Source organism: Vicugna pacos, chromosome 8 (assembly GCF_048564905.1).
Source record: "Vicugna pacos chromosome 8, VicPac4, whole genome shotgun sequence".
NCBI lineage: Eukaryota > Metazoa > Chordata > Mammalia > Artiodactyla > Camelidae > Vicugna > Vicugna pacos.
The window spans coordinates 23,829,251-23,853,670 of record NC_132994.1 but is presented as its reverse complement, the minus strand read 5'-3'; the positions used below and the strand labels follow the sequence as shown (position 1 = coordinate 23,853,670).

At 33.2% G+C, this 24,420-nt stretch overlaps 2 long non-coding RNA genes across 7 annotated transcripts in view; one reads left to right on the top strand and one right to left on the bottom strand.

Moving 5' to 3' along the window:
• The window catches only part of LOC116281601 (uncharacterized), a 406,927-nt gene that overhangs the window by 30,091 nt on the left and 352,416 nt on the right, over positions 1–24,420 (bottom strand). For all 6 annotated transcript variants that reach the window (XR_012074858.1, XR_012074857.1, XR_012074859.1 and 3 more), the window contains one exon: positions 23,914–23,955. This is a non-coding gene — a long non-coding RNA (uncharacterized lncRNA). The remainder of the gene's footprint in view (positions 1–23,913; positions 23,956–24,420) is intronic.
• Positions 1,553–24,251, top strand: LOC140697670 (uncharacterized). Its single transcript, XR_012074862.1, has 6 exons — positions 1,553–1,585; positions 3,277–3,305; positions 6,991–7,146; positions 9,859–10,019; positions 12,666–12,813; positions 23,731–24,251. It is a non-coding gene; the product is annotated as an uncharacterized lncRNA (long non-coding RNA).

Sequence of the window (24,420 nt, the reverse complement as noted above, 5' to 3'; positions counted from 1 at the left end):
TAAAGTAGTATCATATTTAAAATATGTAGAATCTACTGAAACAGTGGACAAGTTTTCTAAAGTTATCTTCTTTAGAGATCTTACTTTTCATAAACATTCTTTTAAAAGATAATCAGTCTGAAATTCAATCTAGAATACATGAACTAAAAACAGAAGAAATATAGCTAGTTAGTATTTAAATAGAAGATTAATGTAGGGAAAAGAGGCAGTATGCCCCTGGCCAAATGAGATAGTGAAATTGTTTTATTTTAAATTCATAGATGAATGATTCATACAAAATACTGCACATGTAGAAATAATTTTAAAAGAGTTATCAAGTAATAATTTAATCATATGTCATTCTTGGCAACGTGGAAAATAAATTAGACTATACTTGGGATAAAAATATTCAAAACTGATCATACTATAAACAATCAGCATAGCCATGAGACTGACTAGAAAGATGATTTTATCTTGTAGAATTCACTGAAAGTGAGGCTATGGGGAAAATATGGCTAGTTTAAGGAGCAACAAAGTAAAAAAAAATTATCTGTGTTGTTCATCTGTGCTGACTAGAACTTTACCAGAATATCTGGCAAAATAATAGTGAGAGATAGATCTAAGAAATACTAAATAATGGAAGTCATATTTAGTTAGAATTGAACATATTAGATGTATACTAAGGATAGTAATATGCCAAAATTAACTTCATAACCACAAAATTTAAATATTATACAAAACACATAAATATGAGTTGGATGATTTAATAATATATACCATTATTTAAGTGTAATTTTTACTATCAAAAAATAGTTATTCTGATTCTATAGTTAATAATAATTACATCAAAATTTCAAAGCAGTTCACTAATTCTAACATCTAAATAAGTTAGAACAGCACCTGGTATACAACAAGCTATATATTATATTAATGCTATATATTATATATATATATTTATAAGCACTGTTGTATTAGTATTAACTGCTATTAATTTTCAAAGACTTTAAAATGTATGTAACTTTTAAATGGTAGCTGAGATATGAAATCAACTGCTTTTACTAATGAAAAAAATTTTAAATTATTTCCTTCAGTTAAAATTCAGAGGGCCTATAAAAAGGAAATGATGATTTGGTTTTATATAACACATAGAGAGAGTATCTATATATGATTTCTACAGACTATTTCCCCATTTGGGGATCCCACCCCTGAGAAGTTTTGAGGGAAACGCTATTTAGAAAGGAAAGATTTCCCATGATTCCAAGTGTTTCTGAGAAGCTTTTAATTTGATCGTACTCCTGGGGTGTGGGTTAGAACTAATCCAATTTCTATCACTCACAAAGAGTCCTATGACTTTTGGCCAGAATTCTCTGTTACAGATGAGGATGACTTGTCCTCATCCCAAGAACACTAAGTGGAGAGCCTGCCTTCCCTCTCTATTTCATGGATGACGAGTCTTGAGTCTTTCAGAATGTCCCTAACAATTGGGCTTCTTTGGGAATAAAGGAACTTCAGAATTTAGAGTCTCCTAACTCTGGCTAAGGACCATTTGCTCTCACACAAAGAAACAGATTCCTCCTGAGTGACTCCTCTTTCCCAGCTACAAAAGGTGCTGCAGAAACCAGAACAACTTTGGGAACAGAACTACTGGATTGTTATGTACAGACTAGTGACAGTATTAATCATTAGTCCTGTTTAATATTTGGACTGTCCTTAATGATTGTTGGAAAATCCACAGCATATGTCAGAACACTGCTGTTTCCATGTTAGGGGCATATGAACACTATAGCTTTTGAGAACTTAAGCTGAAACGCTAAGAACCAGTATGCTTCATAAAAGCATAAAATACCATAAAGACATCAGTTCTTAGATTTTCTCTTAAAATGAAACTTACTTTCATCAAAACCATCATATAAAGTCTAATGGCTTAACTGATATTTATTACCCAAAATAGTAAAATTCTTTACTTTTACAAATGTTTCTATTCTCAAATGAAATCAAAACCATTTTGTACTTAAAATTTTACTGAATTTTTAAAAGATTTACCCCCACTTTCTATGAATTTATTTTATTGCTTAAAGTGAACTATAACCTATTATATATGTATATATGTGTATATATTTCTGTGTATAAATATACATATATATATATATATGAGAGTTCTCCATGCCACCATACTTCAGTCTTGTCACCCTGGTTCTCCAGCTGTATACAATTGCGTGAGGGTTGTGATGATATTAAGTGGTCCCCAGAGCTAGGCCTGAAGTGAAGTCATTTCCAAATATATGAAAGTTATTCATTTCCACCAAGCAAAGAATCTCTACTGCAAACACCATTCAGCTAGTAGTAGAGATCTGGGAAGGGCTCGTCTAAATGCACAGGTTAACAAGTGAGTCCCAAACCTGATGTAAGTTTTAATAACACAGGAGGGGATTGAGGAGTAGGAAGGGGCTTAAATTTAGTCCCTTAATCCTAAACTGAAACTGACAAGGAGATTGGAAGAAAGGGTTATTAGATTTAGAAAATAAAAAATAGAGGGCATCCAATTAACTTTGTATTTCAATTAAACAATCAATAACATTTTTTAGTGTAAGTCTGACATGCAAAATTTGGGACATATTTATACTAAAAAATTATCCATCATCTATCTGAAATTCAAAGTGGACTGGGACTCTTGTGTTTTATTTGGCAATCCTAAGGGGGGTAAAAACTAAGGAAAGAAAACAAAGACAGCTTCTGACTACTTGCAGGGAACTGGCCTTACTAATCATCTATGCTATAATATTCTCTTACAGAAGAGGAATCATTTCACAGAATAGCAACATCAGATAAGGTTGACTGCCATAGAGTAAGCAAAAACAAAATCATTTACCATCATGTCTGAGCACAGATTAAATTGAAAAGAACTATTCCAGACTTCCAACTCTAAGTTTCCTATTCCTCTACAACCTGAAATACACCACTGCACTGTACCTAGTAAAATGCTAAATTTCTTCCTGTACCTCTAAGAAGACTGAGCACTTCATAATCAACCATCTCGGACTGAGGGTCTCTCTGTTAATTAAAATAATTTGAATACAGCTTTCTTTCTGGTTTTTAGCATGGTATTGCTGTGAGAGGCTTTCCACACAGCTAACGGACCCCTTAATTGAGCTGAACTTTATCCTTACTTAAAATTTTTTCTCAAAGCACATGTCTTGAATAAAAATTAGTCAAACTCTATTTCCATTAATAATTTTTAGTCCTTTTGGCATTAGATTAGTTGTTCCTCAAAACTCTCTCTCTCTCTTTGTTTCATAGAGAGAATGTTTCATATGGGCTCATAGAAGGTAAGTGATCCAGATGTGTCTCTTTCTAAGGAGTGAAACTGAGATGTTGCTGTGACCCAACTTTGACACACAGAAAAAGGTAACACCCCAGCAAAGGGCAGAGCATGAGGGTGGAAGATGCTTGTGTTCTGAATGGGCACGGAGAACAGAGCTGCCCACTAAAACTCATCTGGCCAAAGTGTCACAGGAGAAACGCCTATCTCATTTGTATTATTGAGTTATGTGCGTTCTTAGTTACAGCAGCTTGATCTATACCCTGATATGTTATTTTATATTGCAGTTCTATTAATGACCCTTTGTTTTCCTTGTACTATATTATTTTCCAAAGTTCTTACTGTAATCTGCCTAGGTAAGATGTACCAAGACAAGACAATCATACTGTATAGTTGTTGAAGAGGATGGAATCTGAAAATAGATGTTCTGGATTAGAATTCAGACTCTAAAAAATAACTGGACTTGAACAAGTTATTTTACTTCTAAATGCCTCTGTTCTGCCCATTTGTAAAATGATGCTATTAATAACAACAATGCCTGCCTCATAGAATTGTTGAAAGGATAAAATGAGCTAATATATAGAGAGCATAACAGTACATTTTCTGAAACACAGTAAACCCTGGATAAGTCAATAATGATAATGATTATCGTCAATTTTCTCCAGGAACAGTATTTACTACTAATAATGGTAAAACAACAATTTACATATATTGTGTACTGATGATATGTGAGATACTTTTCCAGGTACCTTGCAAGGATTGTCAGATTTAATTTTTTTAATTCATTCAATAGATATTTGAGTGCGTAATTTGTGCAGGTTCTATTCTTGGTGCTACACAAAGCAGTGACAACAAGAAGACAAAAACACATGCTACGGTGATAGAGTATTAACAAACAGTTGAACTTTTAATGGATTAATGACATGGAGAACAATAAAGCAGGCCCGATGAAAGGCTTCTTGGCCCTCCTTTCATACAGGCTGGTCAGGAGAGAAGCTGTCTCCCAGAAAGTGAAATTGGTGGAAAGACCCGACAGAAATGTGGAGGAAACAGCAAGTGAGACTGGGGATACTCCTGGAGAGGACAGCAGAGTGTTTGAATCCCTGAAGGAGGACTGGCCTCGACATGTTGGTGGAGCCCAAGGAGGCCAGTGTAGTGTGGCTGGACTGTAGGTGGAGAAGGAGAGCGAGCGAGGAAGGGTCCACCCAGAATCTCAGAGGGAGCATGGCCCTATCACTACCTTGATTTCAGACTTTTATCCTCATGAACCATGAGACAATGCATTTCTGGGTTTTTTTAGCCAATTAGTTTGTACCACTTGCTGCAGTAGTCCTAGGGAACCAAAATACTCTACTTTCTGGTCTGTGTGCTCTGTGTTTCAGTTCCAGTAGAGAATGTAAACTCCAGGATGCAGTAATACTGAAGGTAACTCCACTACTCCACTACTTTGAGTGACTTTTTTTTTTGTTTAACAACTGCAAACAGATTTCTTCCCTTCAGCAAAAATGTGGACAACAAACACTTCTTGAGTAACATGATGAACTGTCAGCTTTAACCACAGCAGCTAAGGCAGGAGAGTGTAACAGCTGACATCTATTGAGTTTGCACTACATGCTGCATCCCATGTGACATTCACTAACTTGTACTGTTGTTACAACAACTCTGCAGGTTAGGTGCCACTTACATCTTTCCATTTTTAGAGGAGAGGTTAAGTGACTTGCCTTGTAGGTTTGGGTGACAGCCTTTGAATTCAGGCAATCCCATTTAATCACTGCTGTGCATAACCTCTGTTCTCTGCCTCATTCTGTCTCCGAAACACTATCTGAAAAGCTACCTTTTTTAGTGGACAGTGAGGTTCCCTTGGCTATTCATTTCAAGCTCCCAAAACTTGTTTTCTCAACTTGTTTGCCACCTGTCTTTAATTGCTTTGCCTGGGGTTTGCTTTTGGTTCTATCAGATATTCTGATGACTGTCTAATACTGAATTAGCATTCCAGCAATCTTTCTGCCAGTACTAAATTGGCTCATTTTCTCTTCAACAGTTCAGTACACTGACCATGCACCACAGCCTGTGTGATTTGCTAAATTGAGTCACTTGTGCTGTTATTTATGTTGATTATCAACTGTTATTTACATGGCAAGCTGTAATCTTGATTTACAATGATAGCATTAATTGACTGCGTTTGACTGTGTACCTTAACTTGACATAATTTGCCTATAAATTTTCAGAATTTTGTTGCTTTGTTTAGCGTGGGAGGCTCATGACCATCTGCAAGGCTGCCCTATTGATGTCATTCTCACTAATTGGCTGTTTGTAGTGTAAAGCTTAACCTCGCAGAAAGGTTTACAGTTTTCTGCCAAAACAAAAAGCCCCTTTATCCCTTCTTAGTGATGTTTACCTCTCCTACTGCTTTCTGAATCATCAGGCCATGAGACCACTAGTTTCCACCTGTGGCCAGATATATTCACTGTTTACTCACAAACACGAATTCCCAGGAAAGTCTAACTTAAACTAATAGAAAAGGCAGAGCTCAGTGGGAAGTTGCAATGGCTCTTCTGGAAGCCTTCTGCATCTGTTGGTTTTAATAACTGGCATTCCTCCCTTGGTCTCCACACCAGTGCTCTGCCCCCAGGCTTCACGTCAGAATCACTTGCAGAGTTTTTAAAACAGTACATATGGCCAAGAGCTCTTCACTCGGTTGTTCTGGGGGAGTAGGGAATGGATGCTGGCAAATCTGTTCATAGATTATATCACTGATGAATCGAATGCATAGCTAAACTGAGAAGTTTCTCCCTCCCCTGTACAAAGGTAAAATGAGGATGTGAAAATCCACTTTCAGAACCCTGGCCCGTTCTGGGAAACTAGTGCACAGACTATAATTAGAGGGGCTTGCAGCCTGGTAGAAATCACTTTGGGTCACTTATTCTCCATCACCTTGCCCTGTTTCATACCTCAAAATACACATTCTGTGGCTGTGGAGAAAATGGAGCCGGTAATGCTGAAGGCATTTTTACCCAGTTGACATCCTGAGCTTTGCTGTGAGTGCACTGAGCCCTGACACCTGAAAACCTGGAGAGATGTACAAAGTTCATGGATTGGAAGACTCAACAATGTCAAGATGTCTATTCTCCCCAAATTGATATAGGTTTTACTGCAATTTTTGTCAAGATCTGACCATGGATTTTAACAAAAATAAGCTTATTCTGATATTTATATCTAGGGATATGGGACCTACAAAATTATAACAATTTGAAAAATAAGGATAAAGTGGGAGGAATCACTCTACCCAATTTTACTATTTGCTGGGTAGTAAGCCTAATTAAGACACTGGTATTGTTACAGGGATAGATATATAGAATTTTTCTGATTTAATTTTTCTTTCTGCAAGCAAGGTAAGGATATCTTGTTTCTCTGAATAGCTCTGGCATTTGTAATCAGCTTAGTCTTGTAGTATCGTGGGTATGAAAAGGTTTAGCTGTTCAGACCAATTATATTCAGTAACTTTCTCTTTCAGTATTTTAAATATTCAAATGATTATTTCAATATGACAATACTTTGCTACCTGATTGTAATCATTGCTAACTTTGTTTTTAGCTACTGATATACACAATTGCAACAAATTATAGGAATGCACTTTTCAAAATGTAATTTTAAGACCACATTTGAAAATTATTTTTCATATTTAATTTCAGGTTGTAATGAAAAATGTGAAACATTTTATTACATAAAACTGCAAGTTTGGTTTTATAAATTTCCTCTTGGTAAAATGTGCAAATGTCTACCCTAAGTAATAAACTTCCAGATTGACAAGATTCTAAAGATTCGTTTTCCCCACCTTCTGAACTCTAGTAAGTATTATCACTTATTTTAGATTAAAATAACCTGTGAATTCAACCAAGTATGATCACCTTTCTATCCTGTATTTTTCCACTTAGATTAACTACTAGATGATGGATCTTGTGTAAAAGAGCAGTTCTGACCATGTTCTTCAAGCCTCTGTTTTTAAAATTGTGATAATACAGTCACTTCGCAAGCCAACTTCTTGGAAAACTTGCTTAAATGCAAATTCCCAGGATCCACCTCACATTTAGCTGACTCCAAGTCTCTGGCAATGAGCCCGCAAATCTGTGTTTTTGAAAGTTCTTCATGTGATTCTTACCTGCCCTAAATTTTGAGACATACTGCACAGAATATTCTTGCTCTAGACAAAATATTTTCTTCTCTGTAGACTCTATAGCAGATACTAGTGAAATTATGCATCCTAAAATCAACTTGACAATTGATATTGCTATTCTGCATCCTTTGTTGAAACTGTCACTCATTTACAACCCCTATGGAAATTTATTTTGACAAAAATCATGCTATGAATATGAGACCAACTGGACATGATTTTAACTACAAATGCCCATACCCTTTACTTTGATCATTGATTTGTACTAAATTCTATCTAGACTAATCGATTTTTCTAAAATAAGATAAGAAGCATAAAACCTAGGAAAGCCACGAAAGAACTGAGATTGTTTTTCTTCAAGTACAGTCTTCTACAAAGAGGGCACAAAGAATATACGCACACTAGTTAGAAAACACATACCCCTTTCCTTCCTTGCTACACATTTTCACTTTTCCCTATGATCTGTAGCAGTTTTTGCGCAGATTTGTTATTATACAGAAACTTAAGGGAGGGGATAAAATACTTCGAATTCCTGTGGCTTCCATGACCAGTTCATCCATTGTTCCTTGTTGGTATGTGTTCAAATACCTACTGAAATACAGGTTCAATACTGACCCCTAGTCTCACTGAGAGACTAACAGAGGACAAGATATCAACAAATTGGTGTAAAACAATTTTATGGCCCCAGTATTTCTTGACTTGGTACAGTTGTTTGCATTCTTTTGGCATCACTCTAACTCAAGCCACTATCACTTTTGTCTGGACTACAGTAAGAGCTTCCTGTTTAGTCTCCCTGCTTTATTCATACCCTCAAATATATCATTATTCATACATTTTAAAATGACGTTTTACAATTGGACTTTTAATCGTGTCATCACCCTGTTAAAAACAAAATTCATTACCATTCAACTGACATTTTTCCAAGGAACTAAATATAACTCTGTACAAACTAGGCTTGAAAATCTCCCCAACTTCATCTCCAGACATTCTCTCCCTGTCTCCCTGTGCCAATAACATTGTCCTTCCAGTTCCTTGAATTCGCCAAATGACTTCCTACCCCAGGCGTTCACACATGCTATGAATTCTCTGGAATGTCCCTGATCTGCCTAATTTTTCACCAGAGTGCAGATTGCAGCTCAAATTCTACTTCCTTGGACTTATGCCTCAATTCTTTTATTTAAACTTACAGAATTGTACTTATTTAATGCAGGAGATTTTTCAAATGATTTTTGTGCTTTTATTATTCTTATACATATACATTTGTTTATAATTTGATAAATTATATATTTTACATGAAATTAAATAACTCTATTGTTATTTATATATTTATTCATGCATTTATTTATTTATTTGTTTATCTTTCCCAAAGTCTAAGTTTCTAAGAGCATAGCTTGTGTGTGTGTGTGTGTTTTTTTTTTTTTTAACATTGTATACCTATCATTTGTCATAGATCCTGGAAATATAAGCTATTTAATAATAATTTGTTGGATAAATAAGTGGATTAAATAAATAAAACAACTAAGATAAACTTTACTTCCTACTTTCAACATCTCAAAAACAGTATGATACATCTGTGACATGTGCTATGTGATGTAAAGCCAAATAATATACAACATTTAAGAATTCCCAATTTGTTATAGCAAATTAATGTAACCTCATTATAAATTGCTTGAAGCTATCCATTTACAAAATAATGTCACAAATGTGAAAAAATGAAAGCACTGAAAAATGATTCCAATTTTAGAAAAGAACATTTTGAATGAGAACATTAACATTTGCAAAGACATTTATTTTCAATTTTTAGCAAGATGACTAAATGGCAATATGTGCTTTTGCTTTGTGTACAAAGGTGTAGATGGCTGATTCTACCTACATGCTGGAGTGAGTGTATTATATACTAAAATACATTTTGAATCCAATTGCTCTCATTTCTCAGTCTCAGCCTGGGATACATTTTAATAGAGTCAGGATCTGCTTAATGACACTGTAGCTTCTGCTTAATGTAAGTGATACATTTTCATTCTGGCATCTGTGTAAGGTGGTTCACCCTACTTGGTAAGAGAAGATTCTCTAAGGACAAAATGATTAAAAGGATTTTTCAAGGTAGCAAGTTCAAGGTTGGATTTCATGGACATCTGATTCCAATTCACATACTTCGGTCCACTAAACCATTCTGCCTTTTGTTATAAGGATCACTGAAGCCATATACTTACATCCTGAACTCAAGTTAAATGTCCTAAGGCATTTTCTGGGCTTTATACTTTAACCTTTGTATGTTTTTAAGCTTAAATGATCAACCTTGGTTTTCTCCATAAAAAAAGGTCAAAGGAGTACTTGTGAGGATTTATTGTTTTTACTATTTTTTTTGTTGTTGTCTTTTTTTTTTTAGATAACAAGAAACCTGGTGGCAGAGAGCTTTTCTGAGATGTTGTTGTTGTTGTTAGCTTTCTGTTACTGACAAGACCTCTACTAAACAGAAAGTTCAGGCCTTTGGCAGAATTTGGAAAACCTAGCTGTCTCGAAGGCATGACATTAGAAGCCAACTTAAAGGTTAAGATTCTATAAAAGCCTCTTAGTGACACTTGTCTTCCTATCTTAGACAAATATGGGGTATCTCCTGTGTGATTTTGAAGTGTATCACCTTTCCTACTCTTTACTTACTGGGTTTCTGCAGTTTATTCTCTATCAAGTAAAAAAAAAGGCCCAAGAGAGAAAGAGGCCACCCACTAAAGAGCTTTGTCTATCAAATATAGGAGTGGTTGGAGACCTTCATGATATGCCTCTTTCTAATTTCACTCTATTTTTATGGATCTTAATGTTCACCCAAGAAAAAAAATGTTTTTCCTCAATTGTTGCAGATTTGGTTATGATTTGAAAAAATGATGTCAATTATTTAACAGGGATTAGAAATGTTTCTTGGCCTTCTATTGGTATTTTAAGGTTCATCCACAACCAAACACCCTGCCCATTAATACTGAAGCTTTTTTTTTCCTTTCATTGTAACAACCAGCCTATTGATAGAGTTGGTGAAATAAATTCCACATATTTGGATTATCTTAACAGCACATACATTTTTCTTTATTGAATCTAAAGGTTTGTTTTAGTTATCACAGATCAATCTTTGAGGAACATATGCCCAAGACAAAAAAGTTTATCCCCATAAACTTGATATTTGACAGTAGAAAATAATGAAATATTTTATCTGCCATGAAGTTCTCTCATTTATAAAGACTTGGAGGAAGGTTGCAGGGAAGCTTGTCATTTTTTTTCCTTTTTTTTTTGTTTCAAATCTAACTAAAGAATTCTGAAGGAAACAACTTCCAATGTATTTTTAAATTTTACGTACCCCCTGCATTGGTTTCTGGAAGTTTTTCTTAAGGGAAAATGCCATAAAAGTACAAATTCCTCCTTTAGATTTTTATTAAGTAGTCTCAATTGTTTTGGTGATGGCAGGAGAGAAAAATGCAGGTAAAGAGAATTTTGAAATGCATTTGTGAGTGTGGGAGAACTGCCAGCCTTATATAAAATGTTACAAAACATTTTATCTGAGCTGAATTGAAACATTAGATGCAAAGTTTAAAAGAAACTTGAGGGCATCATGAAGTCAATAAAGTGTCCCAAGATTTGGCAAAATATGCTTGTTTTGTATTTTCTACATTATATTAATCAACCCCACTCCCAATTCTCCCATCTCTATCATCACTACAATTCTTACTATTATTAAGTTAATAGTAACAAATAAAATGTTATTGTTATTATTATAAGCAAGTCATGAGTCTAAACTTTTTCCACACAGGTTTTTTTTTTTTGCTCATTTATTCCTCACAAATATTATGTATGGGAGGGCATTTTCACTGTATGTGTATTTCAGATACAGTAACTTAGTGAAGTAACTCTTCCACCATATTTAGAGCTGCCTGATATTTAAGTCTGAGTTTTAATCACTGAATTGCATGATCTATTAAGTTCTAAGGGGTAAAAGTCATAAAAGGGGTCAGGAGGATTCGGAGAACAGAGACAATAAACATAAAAATATGTTTCTTAAATCTTGTAAGATCAAAAGGGGCAGGATTTCAAGCCCCACTCAAACTGCCTAAATCAAAATCTGCACTTTAACAAGATGTAAGTAAAGTCTGAGTCTACCTTTTTTAAAGTCAAGGCTATCTTTTTAACAGAATATTTTGAAAAATATAGTCAAGTTATTTACTAAAATCTAGAGTTCCTCTATGTGCTTTACTCAACATAATAGACTACTAAGCATTTTATTCATTCACTGACTCTTTTACTTTGATTTCTTTATTTATACAATAGTTCTTATTTGTACACCTATTTTGCGCAAGATGTTTAAACATTTTACAGTATACTAAGATAAACAAAAAATTTCATTCTATAAAAGGAGATAAATGTAAATAATTGATAGTTATTTAAGATGTCATTTAATAAATGCCATAAGTAAAAATAAAGTTTAAATATAGGCAGTGTTTTTGCACTCTGGGGTTTCATCAAAGAAAACTTCATAAAGGAAGTATTTCCTACCAACAAATAAATTTTTAGAAGTGGAAGACTATTTTCTTGGTGTACTTATTCTCTCTGGGAGCACTGGCTACTTTCTAGTCTAAATTCACCCAGCTGGCCCTAGTTAACAAGTTTTACCATTTTATTGTTTCTGAAATGCATTTTCAACTTCTGTTAAAATTAGAATAGCATTTGACCTCCTCTTAAGTAGTATTGCTCTTGCACTGAACCACTTCTTTTTAGATACCACTTCTACCTAAAATTCTTTTTTTCAGATTCCAAAAATCTAAACACTCCTGGGAGTTAAAAGTTGACTTTTTATATAATTTTTCCTTTGGCAAATTCAAATAGATGAAGAGAACAAGATTTTTCTCAAACACTGAAGTGTTTAGTTCTTGAAATTTCGCATTCACTAGGAACTTAAGTAGCAATAATCACCACTTGGTGAATTTGATGCTACTGATAGGTTGCCTTTCATACGTTTATATATTCTCAAAGTAAATGCTCATTGCTTGCATAAATGTGCCTACGCCTCTTTAAACGGGTTATGAAACAAGCATTGTAATATAGGATATATTTTATTTCTAAGTGATAAAATATGGATTTTAAGATTTTAGCACTTACACTAGAGATGAGTTTAGATGGGCAGAGGTTTCATGATCTTTTTCTTCAAATATATAGGATTTGTAAAGGAAAAGTGTACATTTAAGAGGAGGAGGCAAAAATAAAGCATGAAAGAAATATGAAGTTGAGAGAAAGGATATGTGGAGACCAATATTTCTTTGGCAAAGGCACCTAGACACCCAGACTCACCATGACAGGAGACTGGGTGAGACGTGCTGTCAATGATTTTAAGATATTTTAATAGAAAACTACTATGTATCTTCATAATATAGTATTGTTCATGATTGTTTAAATTTTCTATTAATGTTTATTATGTAAGAATCCTCTTACAACTTTATTTTTAATCCAACATTTTTGTTTTTAATATTTATCTACATTAATATATTTAGGTAGACTAAGTTTCATGATTTATAACTATGTCATTTCTTATTTATCCAATGTTAGTAGGCATTGGCTTTGTTTATAATTGTTTTGCTATAATAGGGTTATAATAAACATCATGTCATGTGTGCCAAAGTTTTATATCTATAAACACTTGGAAATATGGATTAGAAAGTCTTAACTTTACTAGATATTTACCAAATTGCTCTAAAAAAAACTAATTTAACAGTTTGTAATCTCACCAGCATTATATGTATTTGAGTCTGTCCCTACCTGCTCCATACTTACTATCATTACTTTAAAAGAAAAAGGAACAAAATTAAGAGAATCAAATACTTAGTATCATCACTCCTTTTTAAAAACCAAAATGATATAAAAAAAAGAAGACAAATGAACTTAAATATAAGACAGAAACAGACTCACAGACATAGAATACAAACTTGTGGTTGCCAGGGGAAGGGGAGTCGGAAGGGACAGAATGGGAGTTTGAAATCTGTAGTTTCAGGTATATATAGAATAGATAAACAAGTTTATAATGTATAGCACAGGGAAATATAAACAAGATCTTGTGGTAGCTCACAGTGAAAAAGAATGTGAAAATGAATATATGCATATTCATATATGACTGAAAAACTGTGCTCTACACCAGAAATTGATACATTGTACACTGACTATAACTCAATAAAATAAAAAAAAAAATAAATAAACAAACAAATAAATAATAAAAACCAAAACCAGAACAAAGTCAGATGACTGGTATCACCTGACTTTAAGACATAAAGCCCCAATAATTAAGACTGTGTGATACTGGCCAAGAGAACAGACAAACAGATCAATGAAACAGAATAGAGAGCCCAAAATAGAACCCCATATAACAGTCAACTGATCTTTGATGGGGTAGCAAAGGCAATAAAATAGAGCAAAGACAGTCTTGTCAACAAATGGTAATGAAACAATTGGATATCACATGCAAAAAAATTAATCCAGACAAAGAACTGACATCCTTCACTAAATTAACACAAAACTATAACATTCCTAGAATAAAATAGAGAAGAAAATCTAGATTACCTTGGGTATGGCAATGACTTTTTAGATACAACATTAAAAGTAAGGTCTATATGTCATTGAAATTACAAGCTTTTGCTCTGGAAGGACACTACCAACAGAGTGAGAAGATAAGCCACAGGCTGAAAGATAGTATTTGCAAAAGACATATCTAATAAAGGACTCTTATCCAAATATAAAAAGAACACATTTAACAATAATAACAATAAAAAAAACTGATTAATAAGTGGGCCAACAATTATATGCTGAACAGACATCTCAGCAAGGAAGATAAATAGAAAATAAACTTATGAAAAGATTCTCAATATCATACGTCATAAGAGAACTGCAAATTAAAACAACAAGGAGTTTCCACTATTACGCCTATCAGAATGGCAAAAATCCAAAACACTGACAACAGCAAATGCTGACAAGGATATGGAGAATAGGAACTCTCATTCATTGCTGGTGAGAATGCCCAATGGTACAGCCATGTTTGAAGACAGTTTGGCGATTTCCTACAAAACTAAATATACTGTTACCGTAAGATTAAGCAAACTTGCATTTTGGTATTTACCCAAATAAGCTGACAACTTATGTCCACACAAAAACCTGCACATAGATATTTATAGCAGCTTTAATCATAATTGCCAAAACTTGGAAGTAACCAAGATGTCCTTCAGTAGATATATGGACAAATAAACTGGGCTATGTTCAGACAATGGAATAATATTCAACACTAAAAAGAAATGAGTTATTAGTCATAAAAAGACATGGAGGAATTTTAAATGCATTTTACAAACATTGATTAAGGAAATTAAACATGACTTAAAGAAATGGAAAGATATCCCATGCTTTTGGGTTTGGAATAATCAATATTGTTAAAATGACCATATTGCCCAAGGCAATCTGCAGATTTAATGAGATCCCTATCAAATTACCCATGACAGTTTTCACAGAAGTAGAACATAAATCATAAAATTTATGTGGAACCACAAAAGGCCTGGAATTGCCAAAGCAACACTGAAAAAAAAAAAAAAAGAACAAAGCTAGAGGAATAACCCATCCAGACTTCAGACAATACTACAAAGCCTCAGTAATCAAAACAGCATGGTATTGGTACAAAAAGAGACATATGGATCAACGGAACAGAACAGAATGCCCAGAAATACACCCACAGACCTGTAGTCAGTTAATCTCTGACAAAGGAGGTGAGAATACACAATGGAGAAAATACAGTCTCTTCAGCAAGTGGTAGGAAAACTCAATAGCAGCATGGAAATCAATGAAGTTAAAACAATCCCTCACAGCATACACAAAAATAAACTCAAAATGACTTAAAGACTTAAATATAGACAAGACACTATAAACCTCCTAGAAGAAAACATTGGCAAAACATTCTCTGACATAAATTTTAACAATGTTCTCCTAGGGCAGTCTACCCAGGCAATAGGAATAAAAGCAAAAATAAACAAATGAGATCTAATTAAGCTTATAAGCTTTTGCACAGTGAAGGAAATCATAAGCAAAACAAAAAGACAACCTATGGAATGGGAGAAAATATCTGCAGATGATACAACTGACAAAGGTTTAATTTCCAGAATATATAAACAGCTCATACAACTTAATAACAAAAAAACAAACAACACAATCCAAAAATGGGCAGATCTAAACAAGCAATTCTCCAATGAAGACATAACAAATGGCCAACAGGCACATGAAAAAATGTTCAATATCACTAATTATTAGAGAAATGCAAATCAAAACTACAATGACCTCACACCAGTCACAATGGCCATCATTCAAAAGTCCACAAATGATAAATGCTGGAGAGAGTGTGGAGAAAAGGGTACCCTCCTACACTGTTGGTGGGAATGTAGTTTGGTGCAGCCATTATGGAAAAGATTATGGAGATTCCTCAAAAAACTAAAAATAGACTTACCATATGATCCATCAATCCCACTCTTGGGCATCTATCATGAGGGAACTCTAATTTAAAAAGATACATGCGCCCCAATGTTCATAGCAGCCCTATTCACAATAGCCAAGACATGAAGCAACCTAAATGTCCATCAACAGCTGACTGGATAAAGAAGCAGTGGTATACTTATACAATGGAATACTACTCAGCCATAAAAATAAAAATAATGCCATTTTCAGCAACATGGATGGACCTGGAGGTCATCATTCTAAGTGAAGTAAGCCAGAAAGAGAAAGAAAAATACCATATGATACCACTTATATGTGGAATCTAAAAAAAGAAAAAAGACACTAATGAACTAATCTACAAAACAGAAATAGACTTGCAGATATAGTAAACAATCTTATGTTTACCAGGGGAAAGGGTGTGGGAAGGTATAAATTTGGGAGTTTGAGGTTTGCAAACATTTACTATATATAAAAATAGATAAAAACAAAACAAAACAAATTCCTTCTTTATAGCACAGGGAACTATACTCAATATCTTGTAATAACCTTTAATGAAAAAGACTATGAAAACAAATACATGTATGTATATGTATGACTGGGACATTATATTGTATACCAGAAATTGACACATTGTAACTGACTATATACTTCAGTAAAAAAATGCATTTTACTAAGTGAAAGAAGCCAATCTGAAAAGGCTGCGTACTGTATGATTAGAACTATGTGACATTCTGGAAAAGGCAAACTTATGGAGACAGTAAGAATATCAGTGGCTGCCAGGGGTTGGGAAATGGAGAGATAAATAAGCAGAACACAGAATTTTTATGGCAGTGAAACAATTCTGTATGAACATTTATCAAAACCTACGGAATTTACAACACCAAGAGTGAATCCTAACGTAAATTATAGACTTAGCAAAATAATGATGGGCCAATGTTGGTTCACCAATTGTAAAAAAAAAAAATGTATCACTCTGTTAAGGTATGTTGATAGCTGAGAGGCCATGTCTGAGACGGAGCATAGGGTATAGGAGAACACTGCCATTTCTACTCAGTTTTGCTCTGAACCTAAAACTGCTCTAAAAAAAATAAAGCCTAATGTAAAGATTAAAAGTAAATAAAAAGCATTATCACACTTAAATAGATGAATAATGATTCTTTAATATTGTGATATATCCAGTCAGTGCTCAAATATAATATATATATATTTTTTCTTTTTGTAGACTGCTGATTGAATAGGATATGATTAAGTCATTTATACTGCAGGTTCTCTCATTTTCTATCTCTGCACCATTTTGTTTTGTCACAATTGATAATTGAAGCAATCTGGCCCTTTGCCTACCAGTTTCCATCTCAGCGGCATTGTCTAATGTATTTTTCTGTTTCTTGTATTTCTTACAAAAAGGAAATAGGATTTAGAGTTTGGTTAGATTTATGTTCCATGTTTATGTATGTTTGAGCCTGTGTGTTTGTGTTTGTTTTTGATGTTTGTTGTCATTCATTTTGTTTTGTTTTATTTGGCATGGCTAATATATGTGTGGTGTTCTATTTTTCTCAGAATACACCTAATATCTAGATGTCTGTATTTATGATAATAGCAGTTGTGTATGATAACGGCAAAGATCCATTCACTCAGACTAAAAAAAAAATGCCCTTCTAATTAAATCACCACTGCTTTGTCTATTAGATGGGATATTTCTCAGAAGAGAAGATTCCTTTGTCTAGTCATCTAGTATTTGGTTACCCAGTGGAATAGTGTTGGAAAGAGGAATTCTTTCCTTTTTTTTTTATTAGCTTCAAAATAATGAAAAACATTCTTCAGCAGTAACCATTTGGTGGATAGTAGTCCTTTTTTGTTTTGTTTTTCAGTCTCATTATGAATGCGTGGCTTTAAACATATTTTGTATATTTCAATCTATTGCAGTTAATACTGATACACAAACTTTCCAAATTTTGGCCAAGGGGGATCCTTCTCAAGATGACTCGAGTCATTTTGACCTATCACTCAACATCTGTGAAAGGTTCTGTACTCTCTGATATGGCAATATAGTCCTTTTCATCTTGAATGTCTCTTATATCAGTCTTTTCTACAAGAAACCCTTGTTCCTTCCAATGAGAGAAAAATACATACACATGCATGTATATATATATATATATATATATATATATATATATATATATATATACATGCATATATATGAAAGATAATTAGATATTTATATTTATAAAATATATATATTTAAGACCAAATTTAGATACATTGCTAATGGTTACATTTGTAAGCTTTTTTTTTCTTGGCAACAAATAGGAAATAGGTTAATTTTTTCTCAAAGATATTTTCTTAAAGATACTTTTATTAAAATTTCTCATGAGCTTATACTGATGCATTCCATTCAAATTCAGGGCTTCCAGGGTTTTTACTTAATCTCTTTCACATTATATATGTTTCTCTCATATCTGTGCTGAGAGTTCCAGTTCTCAATAACCCTGAGGCTGTTAGAATTAAAATTTTAAAAATTATTATTCATTTGCTTTATCCCACATCACATACAAATATATCAGTGTAAAAATATAAACACTAAAACAAAAATATGATTATTTAAATGCTTAAGATTTTGGTTTACAGTCCTTTTTGCCTTTATATCCCTCTGGGATATATAGTCAAATTACTATGCTTTAAATTAGTTGAATATTTTCTCTCTTTTTATCACCAACTGAATATACATACAAGTTCATTTGTTTCTTGTTTTATTTTCAAAATTTATTTTAAAATGTAATTCTGAAGGTAAACGTAAAATGCTTATAGATTTTCAAAGTCGTATCTACATACAAGGCATATTTAAAGAAGTCTAGGATCTGGGCTTGCTCCTCCATACTATTTCCTCTCACCTTTTAGGGGCAATGATTCTCCCCTCCTTAGAGTTTAATTTACTCTTCCATTGTGTACTTATTTTTCTGTGTTTAATATAAGAAGGTGTTTCTTTTTCAATATTTTGGTGCTTTTGTTCTTTGTTGCCTTTATATCAATACCTTTCCATGGTACCCTGACCCTCTATTAGTTATGAGCTATTGGTTCCTTACTACAAGTAATAATTATAAGTAATAATGAAATCAGTTACTAAATTCTGCTTCCTCCTGTCCTCTCTCTTCTCCAGCATGTGACTTGGAGCAGTTCAGTTTAACTGACAGTTAATAACTATAAGGTCATCAGCAGGAATATTCCCTCCCCAATTCTCTTTCGAGTTTGCTAATGCTGTTCACATTTGATTTAGCTTCAATTTTGAATCAGCCCCATCTCCTATATATTCTCCAATTTTCTTTCCTTCATTTCCTAGAAATCATAAGTTTGGAATATTTTAAAATATTATTTCCTGAATATACCATATGTTCAACTTTGAATCGTATTTAATGAATATATTATCTAATTTTAGTTTCATATTTAATGAAATGAAATGATTAAATAAATTTTTTAATTTAATATTTTACCTCCATCTTACTTTTCAAATTTCAGAAGATTTTGAAATTAGTTGTATAATCTAGGGGTTGATTATTTCTATCAATTGTGTCAGGAAATAGAGCTCAAAATCCGGTCAAAATAAGATTCACAGCAGATGGGAACTGAGCAGTTGTCTAGCATTATGGAAGAATGAACATGCTGGGACTGTGAAGACCTGATGGATTCTAAAAGGCGTTTACTACTCCTAAAACGTTTTCCCAGTTTCCAGATATACTTTTTAAACCCCTCTCTAGATAAAATCTTGGATAAATATCTATATAATATTACTAATAATTTCATACATGTAAGCAATAGAAAACTTTTGCAAAATTTTCTTATATCAAGAGTATTGTAATTACGTAACTTTGAACTCCATATTTGCTTAAATACCTGTATGCATGTGTATTTTATTTTAATATTTACTTTACACAGAAAAATATATTTTTTATTCATTTAACAAATATTTATTGAACTCCCCATTGATACAGTAGGCATTAACGTAAAGTCATCCAGAAGATCAAAATATGAGCAACAGAATGTAAAAATACCCTTGAAACAAGATGCGTGCAACCTCTTACTAGATTACAATTACTCCATTTCCTACAGAAATTGGGAGTTTTCCTCACCCAAGTTCCACTCTTTCTAATTCTGATAAATGTAAGCAGCATGCATATTGTCCTTAAAATTGGTAAAATAGATAACAGATGGATGAAATGAAAATGGTTTATTTGTTGGCTTCTTGAAACTATAGGAAAAGACAGGCTGCTCCATCCCTCTCATTAAGTGTATCATATTATCATTATTGTTAGTTATGAGTATGGGTTCATACTGGAACCTCGTTTTTGTGAACTTTTTTATACCATGTACTCTTCATTCTATCAGCTATGTGAGAAAAGGTATTTATAGAAACATACTTATCCTGTACTTCTTATGAATTATTCCCTGGTATAGGCACTTATATCAAAACAATGGTGGGATAAATGCAAGCCTTCTGATACTTTATAGCCTAATAGAAGAGACATGCAAACTGGCCCATTTAATGCAGAAAGGAATGTGACAAGTGAACCTTTCTAACAGAAGTTCTGATTATGAAGCAATCAAAGGGATGGGAACTAAAATTCCAGGCACCTGGCTGGGCTTAAGTATTCCTATAACATAACTTGATTTTATGGCATGGAATCCGCTCTTAAAACCCAAAATATAGGTCACCTTTACTTGGCAATTGTACATCTGTGAGTGTAATATTGTATTGGCAAGGAGAAAAATAAGATATCTCATTCTACCTTTAACATTATTGTATTTCTGGCCAACAGTTTAAAGAGGTCATGGAGCTATTGATCTAGAAATCATAATGCAAACATTACTCTGGCAATAACAAACTCATATACTAGCTTTAGAAAGTTGAGAATTTGTGTAAATACATTTAAAACACTCTTCACATTTGCAATCAACTATGAATTAGATTTGTTTGAAATATGCAATGGTTTAGATAGCAGAAAACCATACTGTTGTTACATAAGATTTGTATCACTATACATGCACTTTAAAGGGAACATCTTAAAATACTAATCAGATCATGATGTACATCACAATTTTACAAAGTCACAAACACAATTACGAACTTTGATTTTCCACTTGTACAAGGAACTGACTAGATACCATTTCATGACCCTGGTGAAGAGTTTCAACATCCATGTGCATATATGTCTAGAATCATTTTTATGCTCAGTTAAAACTATTTAAAATTATGCTAAAGAAATATCAAAAATATTTTCTGGAGGATGGAATAAAGGTGTACATAAATCGCATATTTTGAAAAATAAAACTCTGAAAAAGAAACCAATAAGAAAAGTGACAACAAAAAGAAATGCCATAAATTTGTGCTGGGGAAACTCCAATAATTACCATTAGGTAAATTAGTTTATATCAATACATTTATATTGAATCAAAGCATTTGCCTATCTATGCACTTTTGTGAGCTTAAGAGCTATCTAAAGCATTGCAATATAGGAGCCCTGTCCTATTTTGTGTATACATAGAGACTGATGAAGTCATAAAATGACAAGGTTAGAAGGGATGTTACATTCAGTTCAATCATCATTTTTGTGAGGTATTACAGGCTATTTGCCATTTGATAGATGTCACACAAATGTGTAACATTTTTCTGCACTGGATTATATCAGAGTAAATTTTAATAGTAAGATAAAAAGTAATTTGGGGAGGGTGAATATGGTACCATCAATTTAATAGTTTAGTAATAGTAGAGGAAAAACTAGCACAGAGCAAGCCTGTGATTAATTTCACTGCTTCATAACATAGTCATCAGGACATATATTTGAAACATAGATCTGAATGTTCTGAGATTTTAGAGAAGCTGTAGCTTTACTTTAGGATACAAGGTGGTGCTGTTTCATTTTACAAACAAAAACTGCTGTTACCAAAAGCTTGCAAAGCTAGAATGAGGACATCACATCTTATAAAGAGAGCAAGAATACAGAAGAAGCCAGTTCCATACCACTACATGCCAGTTATGATTTTGTTTAATGGAAAAATAGATAAGTTATACCTATATACACTGCACAATGTAAATACAGAGGGAATAACAATATTCAACCAAGGATGAAATGTTCATTTTTTTAGTAGTTTACAGGGTTCTGTGGCCTGCAGTCTTTGCAGTAGCTGCAAAAGCTCCAGCCTTAAGGGAATAAAAATATGTGCTTTATGAAAAATGAGTGAAAAATTAAGGTTTCTTTCTAGTTTTTATTGACTTTTTGTACTGACAATCAACTATTTTACTGGTTTGCTAAATGAAAATCTAGCTCATCTTTAATTTTCAAATCTACTTATCTATAACATTAATGAAGACCAAAGGGTTCACTTCCTTTTATCGACTCAAATGCTGATCACCATTGCTAACTTTATGATTTTAAATGCAACAAAAATTGAGGCTTTAAAAATATTAATATTTCTCTTTATTTATTATTACCTTGCATAGAGAATATAGATGCAAATTTGGGGTCCTCTTTCAATGTCAGATTTCCTGTGTGACATCAGTCAAATTAAGTGACTTTTCTGAGCTTGATTTTTAATCCCATTTTAAAGATACTTCATAGTAATATTTTCACATTAGTTCTTGAAGTGTTTGTAATGTTTGTAAAACAAATTGAGAGGGTATTTTTAAAAATCACAAATATGTTTGTTTACTGAAAATTAACTGTAGAGAAATTTGGTTGTTTTGTGCATGTTGGTATCAACTTGGCAGATTTTTGCAAAAATGATCGCCATCTATAACAATTTTATCAGGTTTCTTTATATTTCAATCTATCTTATTAGAGGTTTTGGCTACTAAAAAAATTAACTCAAAACCTCTGTTAAAGGCTTGTAAAACATAATTATATCCTTTACTAATTTTTTTTCACTCAGTCTGTTTACCCTGACATATCTGCTATTTAAGTATAAATATTAATGTTAATTTACTTCTCTTTTTATATTTTTGCATTTTTCTTTACTAAAAGCTGACTGATATTTTCAAATAATAGGGAAGAAAGAACTGCTCTATTCACTTACTTTGGCATAAAGTAGACTTATTTAAATAATGCTTTAAACTCAGCTTTACTGACAGAATAAATAGTAGACTCATTTATTGATGATATTACATTACATGGTTTTATTTATTCTGCGGAGTACAGAAATATCATTAACCTAACCTTGAAAAGAAGTTTATGCCAGCAGAATTTCAGTCAGTGAGGACAGAGAAGGCAAGGTAGCTCATTTAGTAGCAAAAACCCAGTAATAAAAATGTTTAATAGATAGTAGCGAACTGGGCTTAACCTGTTGAAAAGAAATCACACAATCTCTGATATTTCCTTTAAGCTTAATGTCTAGACACTATGGCATAGATATTAGAGCATCTCTTAGGTGGCATTATTGTGTAGTGATATAAATTATGCCTTTGAATCACATAGGAGCCTGGACTCAAAAAATAGCTCTGCCACTTACTTTTGTGTGGTCCTGGGCAAATAAGCCTCTTTCAGAGTCCGTTGCTTACATATCTATAAACTGGGGATAATACTTCCTTCCTTCATAGTTAGATGCGTGATTGTATGAGATAATTCATACACAGTGCTTAACAATAATACATGCTCAATAAAAATTAGCTAATTGTTACTGTTTCTGTTTTCCAGTAAACGTATCTTTTTAAAAAAAAATCTCTTCGAGTATCCTTAAAATTATCTGATTATTAAACTTTACTAATTTGTTTCCTCTCAGATAGATATGAAAGAGACAAAATGTTTAAAGGCTAATTCATTGCTTCCAAAGAGTGCAGTATGGAAAAAGTGGGAGAGGAGAACAGAATCATTCCACTGTTGGAGAAAACTGACAAACACTGTCACAGGTCAACAACAACTGTGAAATCACTTTGATAGTAAGAATACATAATGTGATGAGACCTTACCTCTGTGATCATCTTCTCCAAAACACACAAGCCCAGGAGGATCTAGATTGGAAAACAGAGACAGGCAGTTCTGTCAGCTCTTCCTGCAAATCTGCAAACATTGGTACCACCAGCCCCACCTCAAGGTTCAAAGTGATGGACTACCCAAGGTACAGCCCAGCACCCCTCATGTGCATCTAGATGAACAGCAGAAAATGTCACAGGTGTAAATTTAAAGTGTCACCCCAAATGACAAATGACTTTCTCTCGCGATGCCCAAACAAGCCACCTGGATTTGCTGTAAATCAAATCTATCATGATCAGCATTCTTATCTGAATGAAGTTAACCTCCTAAACCAGATGATCTTATTATGTTTTTACTCATTTATTTTCAAAGCAAATCAAGTGTATATGGCATCTTTAAAAAAAATCATGTAAACATTGCAAAGTTCTTTGGGGTTATTTATAATTTGAAGAGATTTCTAGAACACACATAGCCCCAGTCTAATCAGTAGACAAACATCAGAC